This window comes from Talpa occidentalis, unplaced genomic scaffold (genome assembly GCF_014898055.3).
Source record: "Talpa occidentalis isolate TD23 unplaced genomic scaffold, MPIMG_talOcc4v2.1 talOcc4.2, whole genome shotgun sequence".
NCBI lineage: Eukaryota > Metazoa > Chordata > Mammalia > Eulipotyphla > Talpidae > Talpa > Talpa occidentalis.
Window position 1 is genome coordinate 39,125,913 of NW_023602073.1, and position 23,383 is coordinate 39,149,295.

Below are 23,383 nucleotides of genomic sequence, written 5' to 3' on the forward strand. Positions count from 1 at the left end.
CTTAGCCCTGCTGCTCTGACTCCTCACAGAGCATCTCACCCCCAGGTCGCCACCCTCCAGCATCCCCAGCTGTGCCCACCTCAGCCCCCGCCCCGTCCTGGCGGCGCCACCAAATCCGGAGCAGCGCGGCAGCGCCCCCGTGTGGCCACAGGGCTGAGCACAGGAGCCCAGAGCCGCCCTTTCTCCTGCTCAGCCAGGCCCTCCCCAGGCTCCCTGGGCCCCCAGCGGCAGGACAGGGATCTGCTCACAAGGGGGCGCCCAAGTCCAGTGTCAGGTCAGAAGTCCCCAAATTTTCTTAGTTCTATGGAGGAAGGACAAAAGCAGGTTTCCAGGTCATTACAGCTGATTCCCAGATTATGGGATGATCCCCAAATATAGAGGTTCCTTCAGTCTCGGATGGATCCTTGGACTCCAGAGTCTCTGTACTTTGTTTCTGCTTCTGCTTCCAGGGAATTAACATTCAATTCTACCCAGGAGCCCAGGGCCTCGCCCAAGAAAAGGACAAGGTTCCAGGAAAACACCAAGACCCGGGGCCAACCACCCTCCACGTCTTGCAGCAGGGGGGAGCAGGAGTGATCAGAGCCGGGGAGAGACCCGGGGAGCTGGTGGTGGTGTGTGGTGGATCATTGGTGGAAGGGCCGCACCTAAGAGGAACAATAACTATAGAAAGATGACCCACGCTGTAAGGAAATAAATAAATAAATATACATCTTTTAAAAATTCTCCATCCCTGAATGAGGGGAGGTTGAGGAGAGCCCCCTGGGCATCACTAGGAAGATGGGGAGGAAATGGAGCAGAGGATGAAAATGGGGACTAGGGGATGGGGCCCCAAAGGAGTGGTGGGGGCACCAGGAAGGGTGGGGCCAGGAAGGGGCAGCATGGGGACACTGTGAGGGGAAGGTCTGTGTGGGTGACGCGGCTCTGGCTGGGGCTGGGAGAGTCTCTGTCTCCCCTGGTGGGACTGCAGAGGGGCTGGTGCTGTAACTGACCAGGGAATCACTTAGGTTCTGGGCCTTTCCTGTCCGTGCAGGGCTGGTGTGACTCAAACACGCACACTCAGGCTGATGAAGGAGAGAGAGGAGGAGAGGACAGATGGTTAGGAGGAGGCCCCCATTTCCTGAGCCACAACATCCTCCCCAACTCCCCAATGCTGGGGTGGCAGGGAGATTCCTGGAATCAAGAGGAGGTGATTCAGGGAATCAAGAGGAGAAAGGCCTGTGCTGCTCTGGAGGGCCAGCCCTGGGGGCTGATTCTGGGGCTCCAGGGCCCCACTCCCTGCAGGCGGGTCAGAGTCATCCCGGCTGCTCACAGCTCCAGGCTGCTGACAGCCCCTCTGTGCCATGACCCTGCAGACACTGCTCTGGGGATAGTATAAAGAAACAAAAGAGCAAAATTAAATGGGAATCTAAAAACAGTAGAAATGATTTTTTAAAATCACATATTTTGAAGGACACTTCAGAGGACATGGAATCCTTGTCTGACAGCTCATTGCAATCAGGACCTTGACCGTCACGCGAGCTACTCTGGCCTCCACTGTTTCTTGTGAGAAAACAGCCACTGATCACTTTATCACCTGAGTATTTTACTGGTTTGTACCAAATCACTTCCTACTTTGCACCTAAAACAAAGATCTGGCGTCTCCACAGTCTCTGAGGGGGAGGCATCAGGAGGGGCCTCACTCAGAAGCTCCAGCTCTGGGTCCCATGAGGCTGCGATGGGGACAAGATGTTGGCGGATCTGAACGGCCGTGATCAGCGTAGAAGGACCTGCCTCAGAGCTCATGCATGTGGCTCCTGGAGAAAACCCTCAGGCCCTTGTCCTGTGGGCGTCCCCTTAGCTGAGCGTCCACCATGTGCAGGGAGTCACCCCAGAGAGGGACCAGGAGGGGAGCCCGGGTGGGAACTCTCAGCCTCTGTGAGCCTGACTCTGTGACGTGGCGCGTCCCTTCTGCTTCATTCTCCTCACGAGGAAAAGCCAGCGAGTCAGACACACTCACGGGGGGCACTGTCTCCCCTCCTTTGTATCCCAGAATTGGAGGAAAATTGAAAACCAACACAGTAGACCTTCTGGACACTCATTATTTCCATTCTGCCCACATGAAAAATAAGCTGCCTCCCACCCAAGACCCCTAAAAGTCTCTCCCATCACAGAAGCAGCGTGACGTCAGCATCTCATCGCGTGACTCAGGACCACGCAGAGGAGGCGCCTTGAGAGCATCTGTGCAGTGAAACCGTCTGTGCTCAGCTCCCCGTGGTCTACGGCTGTTTTCCCATAAGTCTCTGGTGAATCCTCTTATCCCCATGCTTCAAGCCTATACTCTAGTTCTTCTATGCAGAAAGAATAAAAAAAAATGGGGATATTGAATTGAAGTTAATCAATAGGGTTTTGTAAATGAGCAATATTTATCAAATCATCCATATGTCATTACATAAGTATAATCAAGAAATCATTATTAATGTCTACATCAGTCCATGTTAGGACATCCATTTATAAGAACATATGTTTTAGGAGGAAGATATTAAGATTAGAGATGTAATGGGATATCCAGGGCTACAATTTCATTAAATAGCCTCACCCAGGAGCACCCAATGAGACAGCGAGGAGTGGCAAGAGTTGCAGGCAGTGCCCTGATGACTTAATTTGGATGGTGGCAATGTTGACCTCCCTCCGTTATGGCTATAAAATAGACTCCTGGCAGTGGTTTGTGACTTTCTGAATGATTCAGTGCTGAGAAGGAGCAAGATGAGAAGGTGAACATCAAAGGAAGTTAGGAAATGAGGCATTTTTGTCCATGGGAGTGGACACAGGGTGTAAGATCTTTGTGTCTCATGTGAGTTCTCACCTCAGAGAGCACCTACCACAGAGAATGTCCCCTTTGTGTGGATAACAGTCAGCCTGTCTCCTTGGTCACCCCAGGGCTGATTCAACTGTCCCTGAAAGTCATAGAAATAGAGATCAAAGCTGATTTGATCATACCTGAGTCCAGTAGCATGAGTTTTTTCTCATCATGGGAGATTCATCAGTCACTGTCACTCACGAATGCTCAGATTTCCAGTCAAAGAAATCACAGCCAAGCTCTTGCTGTGATAACATCACTTAAGTAGACCAGACAGCTACATGGTAACAGGTGCATTTCTTCACCCAGTTTACCCTGTTATGGAGAGTGATTTGTTCTCAAGAATTGACATCCATTCGGATGTAAGATTCCCTTCCCTGACTGCCAGCATCTCCATTCAAGAGCCAACAGATTGCCTGATTCAACAGCATAGAGCCTATATAACATTTCCTCTGATACAGGGCACATGTTATGGTGAAATAAGTATCACATTGGCAGCATGTCTGCAGGAATGACTGATTCTACCACACAGCATGCCACCTGGAAGTTGACAGCATAATTGAAGGATGAGAGACATTAAAAACTTTTAACATTTTATCTTGGGCAAAACAATCTGAGATGGTGGAAGGCAGTTTTCAACATGTGTTATACACATTGAAGTAATGGCCAATATATAATCTGTGTTCCAATATCGAGAAAGCATGGATCCTGGAATTAAGAGGTGAAGAAGAATCAGCCTCTCACCATTACTCCTAATGACCCACTGGAGGAATTTATCCTTCTCACCCCACGCCTTTCACCCGATTAGATTAGAGGCTTCCCAGGGACGTGAGGTGGGAGGTTGGGAGGATATTTGTACCAGCAAGGTTCTGCTGGATTTGGTGTTATATGTACTGCCTAAGCATTTATGTTCCTTGAGCCAGTGAGCCAGAATGAACTCTATTGTGATCGTTTTCATGATAATCGACCCTGATTACTATGATGGTCTAGGGTTGCTGCTGCACAATGGAGTAAGAAAGGAGCATGTGTAGAAACTCTGGAGAACTGGGGCTTCTGGGCAAGTAGAAATACAAACAGGCCATGCAGCAACCATGTCCTGATGGGGGTGAGGGACTCAGCCTCCAACTCTGCAGGGATGAAGAATGTAGGTTTGCTCCAGGGAGAGGGGAATCTGGAATGGGTGGAGGGGAAAGAGACAAAGCACATTGATAATGGTGTTGTGACCACATGCATCTGTGGAGCCATGGCCCATTAACTGAGTCTTTTGTAGAGCTTGTCACTGGCCACCACATCAAAGGCCCTGTGACTGACTGGACTCCACAGAAGGCATGAGAAGATCTGAGTGGTGTAAGGAGTAGACTGTATTGGACATTTCTCAGTCCTCATGTCTTCCATCCCTTCAGTTCACCTTTTTACTGCTATAGTTTATGGTTTCATAGTGAGCAGTTTCATGCAGGAATCAGCTTCCACCACCTTAGTCCAGTTGCACCTTATTTGTCACTTTCTGCCTCAGGTCCTTTCTGAAGCCATTCTGTGAGATGACTGCTGCACCGGTCTGGCACCTGCTCACTCAGGTACAACCTAGGAGAGGGAATTAATAGCCCCTGTGGCGACCCTCGATCTATGGGAGATAGAAATCAGCGAGTAAATAGGTTCCTCCATCTTTCCTTCCATCCGTGGACAATTCTGAGGTGTATTCCACATCGCTCCTTAGAGGGCCCCAGGGAGATTGAACCCCAGTTGCCCATGGCAGTGCCCAGGTCAGTAAAGCTCCCTGGTATCAACTTTTCTTCCACTCCCTGCTTTATGCTTCCTGTTCTCAGGGTAATGAACCCAAATAAACTATTCGCATGCAAAATCTCAATTTTTTTTTTCTGGCTAAGATATGTGTGTTACTTGGGGAAAATGGAGATGGGGATAAAGCTGCTGATATGAGTGTGGAAAGGTATCCACAGGAAAATTATCATTTATGCTAAATGCTGTTTACATAAAAATATATGGATATGTAAAGAGGTGCATGCAAAATTGTCGCCAAAATATTAATGCTTATTATGGTAAGATGACAAGATAATTTTTTTTTATAATTCAAAAGTTTTATATTTTATAAATTGTTGGAGTTTTTCACAATTAATGTGTGATATTTACATAACATAATTAGAGAAACAACAGTAAAAATGGGAGTACAAGTAATGAGACAATAAATAGATCTTTGGGCCAAGGTGGTATTTCTCACCTTAGACATCCATGCCTAAAAATCTCTTTTTTCCTGAAGCCAGAAAGCAAACCCTTCTCTATAGAAGTAAATAGAATTTTTACCTTGTCAAAAGAAGTGTCAAGGCATGAGCAGAGCCCACTAGTTGCATAGCAAGGGCTGGACTTCAATCTGAGCTCCACTGGAACCTCTTGCTATCCTCACACACCATCCTCCAACCTTGCTGAAATCACATAACTCCAACTCCCACTTGGAGAAAAAGAAGAAAATGTCCTAAACTCTCAGGCATTTGGTATTGCCTCAAAATTCTCACTTATGAGAGATAACAAGAGGAATTAAATTGGCTTATGTGTTCCAAAGGCTGATTTGGGCCCTATGAGGAATGATGGCATCTATTTACAATTTTCTTTCCTCCACTATCCCTCCCTCTGATCCACAGTTTCAAGTCTTTTATTTATAATTGTCCTTAATATAGTTTGGTTCAGTTCCTAACCAGAACATGCAGTGGGAAGGAATTGAGACAGTGTTTTTGAGAGGTGGGGAAGTGATTGAAGCCCTTTTATGAACTAGGATTTGAATTTTGGAAAATATAGGCAACTTTCTATTTCTTTTTAAAGATTTATTTATTTATTTATATAAGAACTGGAGTATAGTCAGAGGCCTGGGAGGGTAAAAGAATTCGCCAGAAACAGAGCAGGCAGAAGAACAGGCAGACAGACAGAAGACACTGCTGAGGGCAGCAGCGGGAGAGGCAGGAGAGGTCTGCCGTGCCATATGGGTTTCTCCCTGGGCGGCCGGGAATGGAACCCACACTGCAGAGGCTGCGGACAGCTTCACAGCGCTGTGCTCCACCCGCTGCACCACCAGGGAGGCCCGCAACTTTCTATTTCAAAGAGTCGGTTATCACAGCCCTCACAGAGGAAATCTTCAGGGTGAAGATTCTAAGTATGAAGGATTTTGAAATGTGTACTGGAATGAAGAAGGTTGGTGAAATCCGTTCCAAAATCATCAGGTGACAGCAGCTTCAAATATTATTAAATCCTGACTTAAGAATTGAAGAAAATTTCATCGGGAAATATAAATGGAATGAAAGTTGATACCTGGCACTTGATTCTACAATCCGGAAGAAAGAAAAGGCAAACTTCCTGCAAACATCAGTTTAGGGACTTAAACACACCAGAAGCATCTTTTTTCAATTTCAAGATGGATGTTTCTACCACCCAGTGGCGATTAAACAAACTTATGAACACTCTTTTAAGTTCAATATTCTTTCCTGAAAACCATAACTTATAAGTCAAACTGTCAGGTCATCCCCAAGGCCGGGTTTTCCTTAAACCTCAGGTTCTCACCATCCCCCATTCCACATGGCTCCTTAGAGGGAGCAAAGAATAAAGTTTTGCCTTACCCTAGGCCTTAGCCCTCCTTTACCTTGTCAATAAGATGTTCTCAAGGCATGGTCCTGTTTTGAGAAGGCAGTGGGTGGGGTGTTCTGAACTAGGGTGCCTGAATGTTTTAGGATGCCTGTCTTTAGGATAAATGCCAGGTTTGGGATGAGCTAGCCACCCGGATGGTGGAGACTTCGATTTTCGTAATATTTTAATGTTATTTAGATATCCAAGCACTCCAGGAAGCTTCTAGGGAGCAGGAAATGTCCTCTTGGTCTTGGTCAGCAGGGCAGTGGTTATCAGGTTTATAAAAAGTAAAAACCAATTTTCATGCACTTGATTATAAATAAGATATATTTCAGTTTAAAAAGTTATTAAAAATACATGCCTTTAAAATGTTCAGTACCAGGGATAAAACCTCACACTGTTCTCCTCATGACTTTGGACTGTCACTGCAAAATCATTGACTTTTCCTAAGAAAAAATTAGAACTTAGAGAAGAAATGGATATTTAATTGCAAGATATTTTGATCGGAGACAGTTATTTCCATTTAGGTGATTCGTTTCTTTTCCTTTTTAACCACATTTGATTTATAGTTGATAGTACCTTGGAATGCTATTTAGTTATAAAACTGGAAATCCTTAATTCTTGAGTGATTTGTGCACAGCTCTTGCTTTCTGGCTCCTTTCTTAGTACATGACTTCCATGACTGTCCTTGGACAACCTGCTGACCATGCTGCAGGCCACTCTTGGCTGGAGCCTGCAGCCTGCACGGGGCAGTCCCGATGCCAGTGTAGATGGCGGGGAGTCTAGTTGCGGCTGGCTTTTGCTCTCCTCCCCCACCCATGCACTCTGGGCTCTTGAAACAGAAGAGGATGCTCTCCAGACCACGGACCAGGTATGTATTTCCAATGTGGAATTCTTTTCTTTTGTGCCAGGGACCAGCCTCCAGCAAAATGTCATGTCAGGGGTTCCTGAAAGGATGAGACGGCCTAGGCGACCTGTAAGGGGCTGAAACTTAAGGGCTGAGTGGAAGGAGATGAGGTAGAATGAGGAGAAACCGACACTTGGTGAGGTGCTACTGTCTTCTGCCGAAAGACTCAGCAGGTCTTTATTTATTCATTTTTAGTAATCAGAAAACATGCATTATCATGTGTAAAGCAGAGACAATCAGAGTATTTTATTCCCATGGACTAACGGCTCCTACAGGTTTCAGGTAGCCTTCAAGGTTAATAGATAAAAAAACAAACCTAACACTAAAACTTATTATTTCAGCTAGACAATTACCTAAGACAGTGGATAGCCGCCAGTGCATCCCTATCAGCTAAAGCCTCAGCATCAAGAGACTATTCTATTCACATGGCCTTCAGCCGGAGACCAACTGCTGCTCAGCTATCAGAACTTTTTCTATTTAGAAACTCCTAACTCAAATAGCTTCATTTAAAAACTTTCCCAAGAAACTTCAAGGGAAGGCAAAAGAAGGACCTATTAGAATTATTGTGCTGGATTGCTTGTCAGGCATGTACAATAAATTGTCTCCCATTGTCAAGTGGGCCAAATTGTTTAATAACTAATTTCTAAACAGATAATTTTCCCGCCATCCACCCACAGTCTGCTGACACGTACAATCCACTGCCCAATATACTCTCTAATAAATTTTTCTCTCTCTATGACCAAGAACAAAAAGCGAAGGGATGCCAGATCTTCAGCCCCACGGTGCGAGATCCTTTCTCTTAGCTGCTTGTCAGTATCCTATCCGGCTGGGGCAACAAGACACCTGCAGCACTTTTGTTAAATCAGTCACTCTTTGGCCAAGCTGCAAAAGCTGTTCTCTTCTCAGGGTTTCTGTTTTTGTTCACCTGTGAAATGAAGGAGCTGGTCTGACTTAGTGGATGACACCCACGCAGCAGGTGAGACTTACCTGGAGAGATTTATCCCAAACAGGAAAACAGGTGCTGTAGCAGACAGTGTTCAGGGCTTTGGTTTAAAGAATGCCCGTCCCTTGGCTTTTTCATAGAGAGCATGTTTTTTTTAAAAACACATGCCTGGTGCAACAAGTTTCATCACCTCTACCTCACTGAGTGGCACTCAAAATACACTAGCTTTGCAATGAGGTGCTGTGAGTATGCTCTGTATCTTGCGCATCCTTCCCCCTCCCCTCAAGTCATCCACTCTTTGCGTGAATAAATGAAGCCATTGAGAGTTATTATTATTGTTATCAAATTTTTATGAAATAATTTTGACCACAAGATATTGCCAAAAATACATATATAAAAATATATATAGGGCCTCCCTGGTGGCGCAGCCGTTGAGCTCTGGGTAGCGAAGCTGCCCGCAGCCTCTGCAGCGCTGCTTCGATCCCTGGCTGCTCCCCGGCTACCGGAGGAGGGTCCCACATGGAGCACAGACCTCTCCTGCCGCCCGCTGCTCCCCTCAGCAGTGTACTTCGGTCCTTCTGCCTGCTCTGCTCCCCGCTCTGGCTCTGGTGAATTCTCTCATCCTCCCACGCTTCTGACTGTACCCAGCGCTTGTATAAATAAATAAATTAATTAAAAATATATATAAATGTTTATATAAAAATATATGTATATAAATATATACAAATATGTGTGTACACGGAAATTTCCTATTTCTCCTTCACACTGCTTTCCCCAATGACATCCATCTTTGTGGAACCATCATTTCATAACATGATTACCCTTCCCCACTCTTATCCCCCAGCCATAAGTCTTGGAATCTGAAAAAATCCTACTCTCAAATGGCAGCATATTTGCAGCACAAGAATGAGAATCTGAGAATAAGAAGCCTTTCCTGGTTCCTGAGCCACAGCTTATTGTCTTTATGTGATATGGCTTCTCAAGGACATAAATTACCTCAAACAAAAGCCAATGGTTTATTTATATAAAGTAGAGGCAATGAGCTCATGAATGCATGCATTTGCTTATTATTCTTCCTCGCAGAGGAGATGGATGGATGACTCTATTTATCTCTCTGTCTACACATCTCTCTCTCTCCATATGCAAAGAAAAGTGGTTTAAGTTGGGGAAGTCAGTGAGGAATGATAGGAGGACTTGGTTGAGATGCGGGAAACTGAAGACTTAGTCCCAGCCCTGCTTATAGAATGAACTTGGCAAGTCATTACCTGAGACTTCATTTCCTCTACAATGAGGGAGGAAGCCTGGGGGGACGTGCAGTCAGAGGCTCAAACTGTACAACTCTATGGAGTGACCTTGACAGGCTGGGCTTTCTCAGAAGCTGACTCCAAGAAGGGGCTTAGCAGGAAGGCTGCTTGTTCGGGAGGAACTGAGGAGCACCATTGGGACTCTGCTATATAGCTTTATGCAATTTGAGGCAATTTTTCCTGGTGACGCTTTCCAACCCTGGACAATAAGGCCTTCACTGAAGTGTTACAGGGAAGAGAGGGACACCCCAGAACCCCCAAACCTGCCCGTTCTAAATAAGTTCTGCCGTCTGCCACACCAAGACAAAACATATAAGACCTTTAATGGAAAGCAACTTTAATACAATTAGTGTGCAATACCGAAAAGACAAAGAATGTAGTTTCCAAATCAAGCACCTAAAGTTACCCATGCCCTCATGGGTGAATGCCCAGCCAAACAGGGTTGAACCAAAGCAGGGCCACTAGGCCCTAAAGTCTGCCACAAGTCTAAAGCACCTTCTGGTGGGGACCCATAGAAAAGGGTCAGAAACAGCCAGACAAGTCTGGAGGAAAAGTGCAAAATCAAAATCAAGATCAATGCTGCCATTGGTCTCTCACCCACATCTGTTTCAGCCTGTCCAGGACCAAAAATCAAGCATAGCTTCTTCACATGTCTCTTTGCTCCATGTCCCTTCCTTCCTCAGTCTCTTCTTCAGCTTCTTCTCGTCCCTGCTCAGCTATACCCTCCCTTGGGTGGGGCAGGGAACCTGGCACCTCCCCTTTTCCTGGGAAGCACCCTGTTACAGAAGGACCAACTGGGAGGCCCATCACCATGTCCACCACAATGGGAAAGCATAAGGTTGCTGTTAGTAAAATAATAGGATCTTAACATCACGTGGATATTGGAGATCATGACACTCTACCTCTCTGTTGAACAGTGGAGGAAAATGTGGGGTTCAGTGACTTGCCCATGATCACTCAGCCAGATTACAGCAGATTAAGTCTGTTCTTTCCAGGACGGGACTGTTCACATGGTATATACCTGATGGAGGACAGGAATAGCAAAACTGCAAAGGAGGTGCCACAAGACCAGAAACCTGGCTCACACAGGAGGTGGGGGTAGAAGAGATTAGCATAGCCATTGACACAGCTATGGAAACCAAGATCCTCAGGTGCCAATGCCCAGATTACAAAGCATAAGATCCAAGCAGGTATCACGCAGTGTCATTTGCCATCAAATTGGTTATTCAGTAATTGATCAAAAATCATTTGTAGTTTTACTTTGAAATGCGTATTTTGACAATGGTAGAAACTAGCCATAAATAACTAAGGAGAATCTAGTAGGAGTCAGCTAACGAGATGCCTGACTTTTCAGGAATCTGCCCCATGCCTGGACCTTTGTCAGACAACATGAGTAGCATGGCTCCCAGTATGAGAGGATCGGGAACTGGCATTTCCCCTCAGATTTGCACAGTTCGCTGACTTGAGCTGAAGAGGCCTCATGTGGCTGATAATGAACTTTGGGGTTTGTGTTCAGAGCCAGTCTCTGTGCCTGGCAGCACTTGCGGTGGAGGTAGGAGGCAGGAATCAGAAGTAAAACTGCCAGAAATGGTTACATTTTGAAAGTAATGTGTCTTATCTTGTTCCATTCAGAAAGGAAAAGAAAACATCAGCCTCAGAGCCAGCCTATTTCTGGGGGTCATCCATCTCTGTACAGCTGCTCCCTGTAAATCTCTCTTGCATTAGGTTCCAGGTGCTTTAAACTAATGCACACACTGTATTTCTGGGAAATTTAATAAGAGCCGGCTGTGTCTCTTGTAGTTCGTGTTTCTGTGTCTTATCTCCACATCATGTGTTCATATGGAAATTAATTTAGTGCTCATCAGATAGCAGAGTGAATGGTCAAGGTGTGGGTTTCTTCTAAGCATTGTTGAAAGTCCTTCCCCCACCCTCCTGCAGGTGAATACTTAATATTATCCAAACAGGGAGAAACTACCTTGCTGCCAATACACAGGAATGATTTTAGAGCTGAAGGTGTAACAAGGCAATCCCCCAGGAAAGGGGAGTTTCCAGGTTCCTTGCCCCCTCATGGAAGTGTGGAGCTGAGCCGGGACGGGGAGCAAGAGAAGGCAAGAGAAGGGAGGTAGGGGATACCAAGACCACACCTGGAGGGGACAGTGAGCAGAGAGACATGTGAAGAAGCTGTACTTGCTCCTTGGCCTTGGGCTTGTACCAGAACTTGGGAGACATGGAAGTGTGAGACTTAGCCACTGTTCCTCCATCTTGTGTATAACCACCATTTTAGAATTTCAAGTTTTGCTTACTCAAGACTAAATAGCCTGCATTCCTGAGAAGCTTTCGACCCTCACCCCACTCTGGTCTTATCTCAGACGGTGAGCCACAGCGGAGCCGAGAAATTCAGACCACTAATGGGGTCAAACCAGCCATAAAATAGAGCTGCATCTTGGTGTGACCAATCAGCAGAAAAAACCTGAAACCGTGCACCCACCGTTGTTAGGAAATGCACCCGTATAACCAATGAATGGTTGCCAACATGATTTAATTTTAAATTTGTTTGTAACTCTATAAAAGATCCCTGTTCCCTTTGTTCAGGGCTCTCGATCTCTGCCACTGTGTCGGTGTGTGTCGTGAGCCCAGACTCGAGCCTGAAATAAACTCCTTTGCGTTCTTGCATCGGCTGGCTGTGTGTCCTTGGGGCTGCACTTGTCGATGCTGGGTACAACAGAAGGAGACAATTGAAAGAGACGTAGATGTGGGGAAGAGACCTGTGGGGAGGCTGACACTGGCAGCCTTTATATTGATTTGGATTTGGATTTTGCTTTTGCTTTTTATTTATATATTTTATTTATTTATTTTTTAATTTTTAATATTATTTTTATGCAAGAGCTGGGGTACAGGTCAGGTGTGCAGGAGGGTGAGAGAATTCACCAGAGACAGAGCGGGGAGCAGAACAGGCAGACAGACCAAACTCTGCTGAGGGGAGCAGCGGGCGAGGCAGGAGAGGTCTGCCGTGCCATGTGGGTATCTCCCTGGTTGGCCGGGAATCGAACCCACACTGCAGAGGCTGCAGACAGCTTCACAGCCCTGCGCTCAGCCCACTGCACCACGGGGAGGCCCTGATTTTGCTCTTTGCCTTCTAGACTTTCCCGGCCCCTTTTGCCCCTTTCCTATGGGCCCCACCAGGAAATGCCTTAGACTCGGGTCCTGTTTTGAGCTAACTCTGTTTGCCTGGGCATTTACCCACAAGCGCATGGGTAACTTTCAGTGCTTGATTTGGAAACTGTATTCTTCCTGTTTTTTTCTCTTTATTGCACACTAATTGTATAAAGTTGTTTTCCATTGAAGCTTTTATGCACTGGAGTATGTTTTGTCTTGATGTGCTGGGTGACAGAACCTATTTAGAGCAAACAGGTTTGGGGGTTCTGAGGTACCCCTCATCCTTCCCTGTAACAAAGGGATTCCTTCACTTTTCACATCTGGACCTGACCTGGCCCTCCATGGCCAGTGTGTTCCCATCACGCCCTGCCGTGCCCTATCTGGGAACCCTCTAATTTAGCTGACCTCTAGACGCTTCCTAAAAGCTCATTGTTTTCCAGGCCTTCTCTCTCCCTTAGTATATGCCAGTCCCTTTGCCTGGACCATCTTTCGCTGCCTTCTTCACTAGAGAAACATCTACTTCACCTTTTAAACTCCTAAAATGTCACTCCTCTGAAGGATTGGAGTTGGGATTCCTCAGTAATGAAGGTGTCACGGGGCTGCTGGTGGGAGACATGCCTGCATGAGGAAACCCCAGTGCTGTGCCCCCTCCCGCGGCAGAACTCAAGTGATCATAATCTGGTCCTTGATGTTCGGCACGGTCAAGGCACCGAGCACGCTGGAGGAACACACCAAACCCTGAGAAGATTACTGCAGATGACACACCGGACCCCAAGAAGATTGCTGTTGGTTGTTATGCTCATAATACGTTTGTTTTTCCTGCCTAGTAAAAATAAGTAACCCATTGTTTGTTTATTTCCTTACTCCTAGGAATGTATCTGGTGACGGTACTGTAACTGACCTGTCTTCTGCTATCTTTTCTGGTCATGAGTTATTTTTCTTTAATTCCTTGAATCGTTCTAATCTTCCTCGTTTCATGGAATTATTGTATGAAGTAATTGACAAATTCAAACATAATATTTCTCTGGTTAATAAACAACTACAGAATGTAGCTAGAAAACTCCCTCCAACAGTCAAGACCTCACTTGGAGTTGGCTACATGAGGTGGTCATGGAAAGAATGTAGTTAAATATATAATCCCAAAACCCACTGAAGACGTCATATACAGGAATCTACCTAGATGGTAAAGAATAGTTAATATTGAAGGAAAAAGAATTAAGTAAAGTACATTAAAATCTCTAGGAAAGAACTTGAAAGGGAAATCAAGCCACCTGAATTAAAACTAGCAAAACAGGTTAGCAAAACAGGTTCAGACATAGAATGATGATGTTTAGGTAACCACATATGCTTAGCAACTTGTAATCATTAACTAGAAAATTGCATTTTGCACCTTGATATGGAACACTGCTTATACTTCTTATAGAGAACAAAAAACATTGTTATGTCAATCAATTTTTGCTGGAAAATAGATTTTGTGTGACCTAATGTTTTTTGAAAATGTATAAGAATGCATGATGATTTGAACACATTACATTCAGATATTCACTCTAGAAGTGTGTCTGTCTGTCATTTATGCACCAAATCCTTGACCATCCTGCACGGTTTCTCATCCCTGAGTTGGCCTTGCTAGTCTACCACTGCGCTGGTCCGCGGCACCCCAGGTAGATGAGAAACTGATTCATTGCTCTCCCTCCCTGGAGATATTCTTGCAGGGGTCCTGCTCTTGCTTATTCAAGTAGGCCATCTGTGACTGCTTTCACTGTTTTCATTTGGCATTACTGGGCGGATTGTCAATAATTTCTTGTGGGGACCTGCTTTAACCTTGTTGGCTACCACAACTTAGCAGGCTAGAAAAGCAGTGGGGGTGTGGGGGATGGTGAGAAAGAAAAGGGGGAAGACAGGAGGTGGCTAATGAGTCTTCCTCAGCGAGCACACAAAACAGTGAAGGAATGAAATATAATCAGGAAGTGAATTTGCTTCCAAGGGAAAATTGGTAGAAAAATTATTTTTCCTCTGTTTGGATTTCATTTTTAAAAAATTACTTTCTCTTTAGTGGAGAAAAAAAAATTTAAAGTAAAACCACGATGAGATACCACTTCATGCCCATGAGAAAAGCCCATCTTGAAAAAAAAAAAGACATCCCCTGCTCATGGATTGGAAGAATTAACATTATTAATATGGCCATCCTACCAAAAGCAATTTACAGATTCAATGCTATTCCAATAAAAATTTCAATGACATTCTTCAAAGAAATAGAACAATTATTGATGAAATTCATATGGAATCACCAAAAACCCCAAATAGCCAAAGTTCTCCTGAAAAAAAAAAAATAAGGGAATGGAGGCATCACTCTCTCAGACTTCAAACTATACTACAAAGCCATAATCATCGGAACTGCATGGCATTGAAACAAGAACAGACACACGGACCAATGGAACCAAATAGAAAATACAGAAATAAACTCACAGATTTATGGTCAACTAATCTTTGACAAAGGAGCAAAGAATATGCACTGGAGCAAAGAAAGTTTGTTCAATAAATGGTGCTGGGTAAACTGAGCCACTATATGCAAAAGAATGAAGCTTGACTGCTATCTCACACCATGCATGAAAACCTACCCAAAATGGATTAAAGAACTAGACATAAAACCTGAAACCATAAAATACATAGCAAAAATATAGGTGAAACACTGCATGACAGTAGATCTTTATAGACACATCACCCAAAGCAGTGATAGTGAAGGCAAAGATAAACAGCTGGGACTACATCAAATTAAAGAGCTTCTGCACAGCAAAAGAGACATTATCCAAAACAAAGAGAAACCCCACTGCCTGGGAGAAAATTTTTGCACACAACACTAAAGATAAAGGACTGATCACAAAAATCTACAAAGAGCTGATGAGACTCAATAAAAACAAAGAAAATAATCCAGTCAAAAAATGGGCAGAAGAGCTAAAAAGAAACTCCTCCAAAGAGGAAATGCAAATGGCCGACAGGCATATCAACAAATGTTCAACATCACTTGTAATCAGGGAAATGCAAATCAAAACTACCATGAGATACCATCTTACCCCAGTGAGAATGGCACATATGAAAAAAACTAGCAACAACAAATGTTGGCAAGGTTGTGGAGAAAAAGGAACTCTTCTGCATTACTGGTAGGAGTGCAAACCGGTCCAACCACTATGGAGAGATGTGTAGAGATTCTTGACCTACTAAACATAGAGCTTCCATATGATCCAGCAATTCCACTCCTGGGTATTTACCCAAATGACACAGAAACATTAATTCCAAAGACACCTGCACGCCTATGTTTATAGCAGCACTGTTTACAATAGCTAAGCTTTGGAAACAACCCAAATGCCCAAAAATAGATGACTTGATCAAGAAGATGTGGTACATATACACAGTGGAATATTGCTCAGCAATCAAAAAAGATAAACACATGCAGTTTGCAGCAATATGGATGGAGCTGGAAGGGATCATGCTCAGCGAAATAAGTCAGAAAGAAAAAGAAAAATACCACATGGTCTCACTCATAGCAGGAATTTAGAAATCCTAAATAAGAGACCAGGAAAAAGACTAATTAATACAACGTAAAAATCAAAATCAACAAATAACTATAAACCAGAGACATACTGAGGGGGAAGAGGCAGACAGAGGAAGGACTCGGGTCAAAATAAAGGAGGGGGTTCAATTGCATGGGGAATATAACCAAAACGAAATCCATACATTGTGCAAAAATGAAAAATGATATAAGAATTATATAAAATAAAATATTAATTAAAAAGAAAAGAAAAGATGCTTTTTTTTTTTTTTTGGTGCAGCAGGAACATTGCTCCTCAAATAGTTTTCACCCATGGGATGAGGAGATGTTGAGTGTTCTAACCTCAGTGTCTCTGACATTTACATCCATGAGCTCCTGCAAAGATTCACTTCTAAGACATCATGGTTGTTTGAATGATTGTAACCAAAAGTTATTGATTAATGGATCCTTGTTGACCCCCAAAGATATTTCTAATGGGCTGCAACAAGGTTCCATCTGTAACTCTGTACGCTTTGTCATTCACTCATGAAGATGTGAAAGTCAGACTCTGGATAATTAGAATACAAAAGCAATGGATATAGGCTGCAAAGGTGTTCTGAAGTTCGGTTAGTAAAAATGATGTCATAATCACAAGAATAGAACAGGACATGTGAGACTAAACTGAGGTTTAAATATAAATGTTAAAGTGGGTTAAACTAATTGCTATTCAAAAAAAAAATGAAATCTAAAACAATGTGTTCTCCAGTGAACACTGGCAGGGCTGTCCTTCCAGCACATCTTTTCTAGAAATTAACTCTCTACCTATACAGAATGGTAGCCACATAAGCACTTAAGGTACAATATGACATAGGTGATAAGACTAGAAGTGGACACTTGACCCAAGAAAGAGAATCTATTTCTGAGGATTCCAAAATCAGATCTGAGAATGGTAAGACAGTCCCTTTTAGGAAGTCTGGGGTCTAAGAAGTAAAACCTTGGGTTGGCAGGTAGCCATGTCTCCACTATGGGGGCAACACAGGGATCTGATCTGTATAGACAGGAACAGGAGAGGCTTCTTTCTAATTTTAGTTTCTAATTTTAGTATTGGGTCAGTTGCTTCTATGGCTGAGGTACATCTTTATCTTTTAGTGTCATTCTACTGTAATAACCTGACAGAATTTAGTAAATTCCCTTTTAACTCAAGCTAATTCTATCATTTGCAACACAAAATGTCAGTAATAATATTTAAACTTGAGGTCCAATAGTGTCTGGAATAAGGGTGGAATAATAATAAAGTATTAAATCTCTAGGTAGTACTAATAAAGTACTAAATCTAAGCTCTGCCCTGATTATACTACGGTGGACTACAGGGTAATTTCCAGGTTCAGTTTTCTAAAGATGACTGTCAAGGAGTAGGTCTGAAGGAAGAGGATGCAGCTGTATAGAAATGTATGAAAAGTTGTCATGTGGAAAACAGAGAAGCTGGCCTGTGTTGTCCAATGAACAAAATTGACAGCAAAAGTTGAAGGCTTGAATATAATATACAAGTTCCCTTTCTCAGCATTAGAGTTATCCAACAGTGGATGGATTATCTAGTGGAAGATCAAGGCCATCATCAATGGGAAGACTGCATCACAATTTGGATATTTACTTATTTGATAATTTGAAATAGGTAGCAATTAATAATTAGTTTATAATTTATTGAAGATTTTCTATACATGAACTGTTGTGTTTGACATATGCTTTATATGAATTTACTCATGTAAACTTCACAATGATCATATGAAATAAGTTATTAAATTTATAAATATAAATATTGATAAATATTAAATTATTTATCAATTATTGTGACAAAGGGTAAATTGTGGCAATTTTTTAAATGCAAAAGATAATTTATGGAATGATGCTACTGTTAGTTTCAATTGTCATAAGTACCTGTAATTTTACCATTACATGGAATATTTTAAGTTAATAGATAGTTCTCAATTTTGACTCAATTCTATAGCAAATTGTAACCTTTCAGATTTTTAATAAGTACGAGCTATAGCACTTCCATTTCCATTATGATTAAGTTAGTTATAATTACTCAATTAACTTCCTGTTGTGCTGTCAGAAAGTGGTGAATAATGTGGTGAATAATGTCCTTTCATTCTTTTACATAGTAGGAAAACTGTCTCTTGTCTTAATATTTCATAGTTATGAAATTCAATTATTTCATCTTTCACAGGTAGGTAAGACATGGAGTTATACTTATTTACTTTACTATGGATCAGCATCCACAAATCTTTAAATTTATCTGCTCCATAAAGATTCCAAAACAAATTACTAAGTGGTCTTCTTAACATCAGATTGAATGGTGGGGGAAGATAATCCAAAGTAGATAACTAGCCCAGTTTACCATATTCTTTATAAAATAACAAAATATTATCTATCACACTGAATTCTAACATACATTTTTTAGAGACTACAGAAATAAACCCAAACTTAAATGGACAATTAATCTATGACAAAGGAGCCAAAAGTATACATTAGAGAAAGGAAACTTTCTTCAATAAATGGTACTAGAAAACTGGACAGTCACATACAGAAAAATGAAACTAGACCACTGCCTCATACCACACACAAAAGTTAACTCAAAATGGAATAGAGATGTGGATGTAAGATTTGAAACCATAAAAAATACACAGAAGAAAACATAAGCAAAACACTCTACTACATCTACTTCAGGGATGTATTGGGGAATTGACTCCAATGGCAAGGTAAACAGAAGCAAAAATAAACAAATGGGATGACACCCAACTGAAAAGTTTTTGCACAGTGAAATAAACTATCATTAAAACAAAAAGATGCCCCACTGAGTAGAAGAAAATATTTGTATATCATGTATCTGACAGGGACTAATATCAAAGATCTACAAAATTCAACAACAAAAATTATCCAATAAAATCGACACTTCTCCAAAGAAAACATATAGATGACCAGCAGGAACATGAAAAAATGTTTGTGATCACTTTTCATCATATGTGAATCAAAACCACAGTGTGATACCACCTTACACTGTGAGAATGACCGATATTGAAAAGACCAGAACAAGTGTTGGGGAGGATGGTGGGATGCAGACAGGGCTAGCCCTTATAGAAAACAGTATGGAGTTTGCTCAAAATATTAAAAACAGGGCCTCCCTAGTGGCGCAGCGGTTGAGCACTGGGTTGCGAAGCTGCCCCCGGCCTCTGCGGTACCAGTTCGATCCCCGGCTGCTCCCCGGCCACCGGAGGAGGGTCCCTCATGGCGCGCAGACCTCTCCTGCAGCCCGCTGCTCCCCTCAGCAGTGTACTTCAGTCCTTCTGCCTGCTCTGCTCCCCGCTCTGGCTCTGGTGAATTCTCTCACCCTCCCGCGCTTCTGACTGTACCCAGTGCATATATAAACAAAACAAACAAACAAACAAATAAATAAAAAAACATGCCTCTATTAAAAAAATAAATAAAAATAAAAAATATTAAAAACAGATCTGATGGTTGATCCAGCATTCCTAGGTATCTATCTGAAGTTACTTAGGTATGCACTAGAAGAATTACAAAAAGACTAGTTCAAAGGGATATCTGCACTCCTATGTTCACTACAGCACTATTTGCATTGGTTATAGAAATAACCTCAGTGCCCAAGGATAGATGAGTGGGTAAAGAAGTTGTGGCATACATGTACTATGAATATTACTCAGTTTAAAAGCAGATGAAAATTGCCAAAACAACATGAATAGAACTGCAGGGGATTATGCTAAGGAACTAAGAAGAAGAAAGACAAATACTGGATGATTTGATTCATATATGAAATACAGAGAAATACACGAAAGGAACAGATAAAACTAAACCAATACAAACTCTAGAAATATGACTGCAGAATAGAGGCTAAAGAGGGGATGAGTGGGAAGGAGGCCCAGTGGTCTATGGTGGAGGATTCTGGTATACATTTGTGGTAGGCATGGTGTGGAAACATATAGCTTATGAGGCATGAACCTATATCCCTAAATTATAAACAGTGTTGTAAATCAATGTTCCCTCAAAAAGTAAAAAATACATTAAAATATATATATATTAAAGTAACTCTGTAATTATCAATTTAATTTTAGACCCAATTTTTTTTTTACCAGACACTATAAAAATTCTGCTACAGTACATGATCTTTGCTTTATTTCCCTCATTCTCTTTTCCTAGTTTGAACTACACTTTTTTTTCTTTTTAAAATGTCTGCTTAAAAGACTATACACAAATATACACAGATCATAGCTAAACCAGATGCAGAGAGACTGTCAGTAATGACAGATGCTAGAGATTCTTTTCAAATATTCAGGACCAGGTGGCTGAGTAGGCCTAACAAAAGAACACATGATTATGAGGGATACAAAGATGGAGTTAGAAGAACTAGTTCTCATTTGGATAAAATTAAGTTATTTAATGAAAGCATGTAAGAAGGATTTGAAATCAAAGTCAAAGTGAATTAAGTTAAATAATTTATTCTCTTCTATACATAAGGAAAATTTATTGCAATTTGTAAAATTTTTTTCAAAATTAATACTTAGGCCAAATGCTAGTATTTATAATATCACCTAAAGGGAAAAAAATCCCTTAATTTTGCTTTAGTGACAGCATAATATTAAGTGTTTCCAACTCCTACACACTGGTAATAATTAAAATAATCAACTTTTCTTCATTTGAGTTAAAGTAGAAATAGAATCATAAAATAGATCGTACTTCTTGTACTGAAAGATCTCATAGCTGAAATTCAGTTTGGTGCCTTACAGCTGGATGCAGTAAATGAACTGTCCATGTAGTTTGACTACACCCAGAAGCTAATGACCTCAGCATTTAAGATGTTGGTGAAACACAAATGAAGTGAGTCATCAGAGATATGCTGCAATATGTGTTTGAGATATATGCTCACACATGTAGATAATATTTTGTTTTCAAGCAGATGGATATTGCTGTTGCCAAAGTGGTCACTATTTTAGAAAGTCATCAAATGAAGACAAGATAACTACTTTTGTTAGCCAAGGTAGCACTGTTTTGACTTAAATTTATTTCATAAAAATTCATTTTTTAAGTATACAATAGAAGGTACTGAGAAAATAGTCTCTTAAAAATATTTTAGAAATGTTTATAGACTCAAATTATTTAGACTTGCTCTAGAACTTTGTTAGTGGGTATGGTGAGGCATCTTCATATCAAAGTGTGGAAAATTGTTCCAAAAATCTATATGGTATTGTAATCCAATGATAATTCCAAGAACTTTTTATTATAGTTTTGATTTGCATTTTCCTGATGATAAGTGACAATGAATATTCTTTCCTTTGATGTCTTCTTCTGCTATCTCATACTTTTGTATCTTCATTGAATGAAAAAAAAACCAATATTTTGTTTTCCACTGAGATAATATTGGTTCACAACACTGTCTATGATTCAGAGGTATAGGTTTACGCCTCTTTAGGTATATTTTCCACACCACACCCACCACAAGGCACCTTCACTCCTCCACACTTTTCCCCTGTGTCTGTTCGCCATCTGCATGTCTTAATTGGAGAAGTGTCTATTTTGTTGTCCTGCCCATTTTTTGATTAGGTTATTTGCTTTCTTTTTGCTAAGCTGTATGAGTTCTTTGTAGAGTTTATGTAGATTTTGGTAATCAATCCTTTGTAGAATGTATGATGTACAAATACTTTCTCCCTCTCAGTAGATATCTTTTATTTTAATGATAGTTTATTTTAATGATATTTATTTCACTGTACAGAAGCTTTTAGTTTGATATAATGCCATTTGTTATTTTGCTTTTGTTTACCTGCTTTGGAGTCAAGTCCCCAAAACATCCTTGAAGCCAATGTTGTGGAGTGTTTGTCTATGTTTTCTTCTATGTACTTTATGACTTTAGGTCTTACATTCATATCTTAATACATTTTGAGTTTATTTTGTGTATGGTGTGAAACAGTGGTGTAGTTTAATTTTTCTGCATTTGGTTGTCCACTTTTCCCAGTGTCATTTATTGAAGGGACTTTCCTTTCCCAATGTATACTCTTGGCTCTTTTGTCAAAGATTACTTCTGTATAAGCATGGGTTTATTTCTGGGTGTTTATTTGTATTCCAGTGGTCTACTTCTCTGTTTTATTCAATACCATACTATTTTTATTACTATAGCTTTGTGGTTATAGTCTGAAGTCTAGTAGTGTAATGCTTCTGTTCTTTTTGGTTTGGATTGCTTTGGCAAGATATCACCCACCTCACACCTGTGAGAATGGCCCATAACAAAAATATCAGAAACAACAATATTGATGAGGAGAAAAAGAAACAGAAAGACAGAAAAGAACAGAAGAATTACACTACTAGACTTCAGACTATACCACAAGTTGACTCATAGAACAGAATATTCTGGGAAGTTTTAACAATTTTTTAGTAATATATTCTTACTGCAATAATATAATACAATAATATAATACTGCAACATAATTTCATTTTATTTTAAGATTTATTTATTTATGCATACAAGAACTAGGGTGTAAGCCAGAAGTCCGGGGGGTGAGAGGATCACCAGAGACAGAGTGGGGACAGAACAGGCAGATCTACTGAAATACACTGCTGAGGGAGCAGAGGGGAAGCAGGAGAGGTCTTCTGTGCCTTGTGGGAAGCTCCCTGGCCAGTTGGAGACCGAATCCTGCTGCAGTGGTTGCGATAGCTTGATAGTGCTGTCTTTAACCCCAGAGCCACCAGGGACACCCAACATAATTTTAAAGTTTACATGCTTTTAAGACTTAAAGCAAAAAATGTGCTGATCCTTACCTATTCTACCTATTACCAGTTCCCCCTCCCCAGAGAGCTATGTTCATTTTTTTCTATTTCTTCTGGAATTTAGTCTTCTATTTCTTCTGGAATTTAGTCTGTATTTCTGAAACAATACAGTCCAATTTTTGTGTCTTAAACAAGAAAGACTTACTATCTTATGGCTCTGTAGGATGAAAGTCTCACATGGCCACACTGGGTCAAGGTGTCAGCTCTGTTCTTTCCTGGATGCCCTGGACAGATTTCTTTACCTTCTTTAACTTCT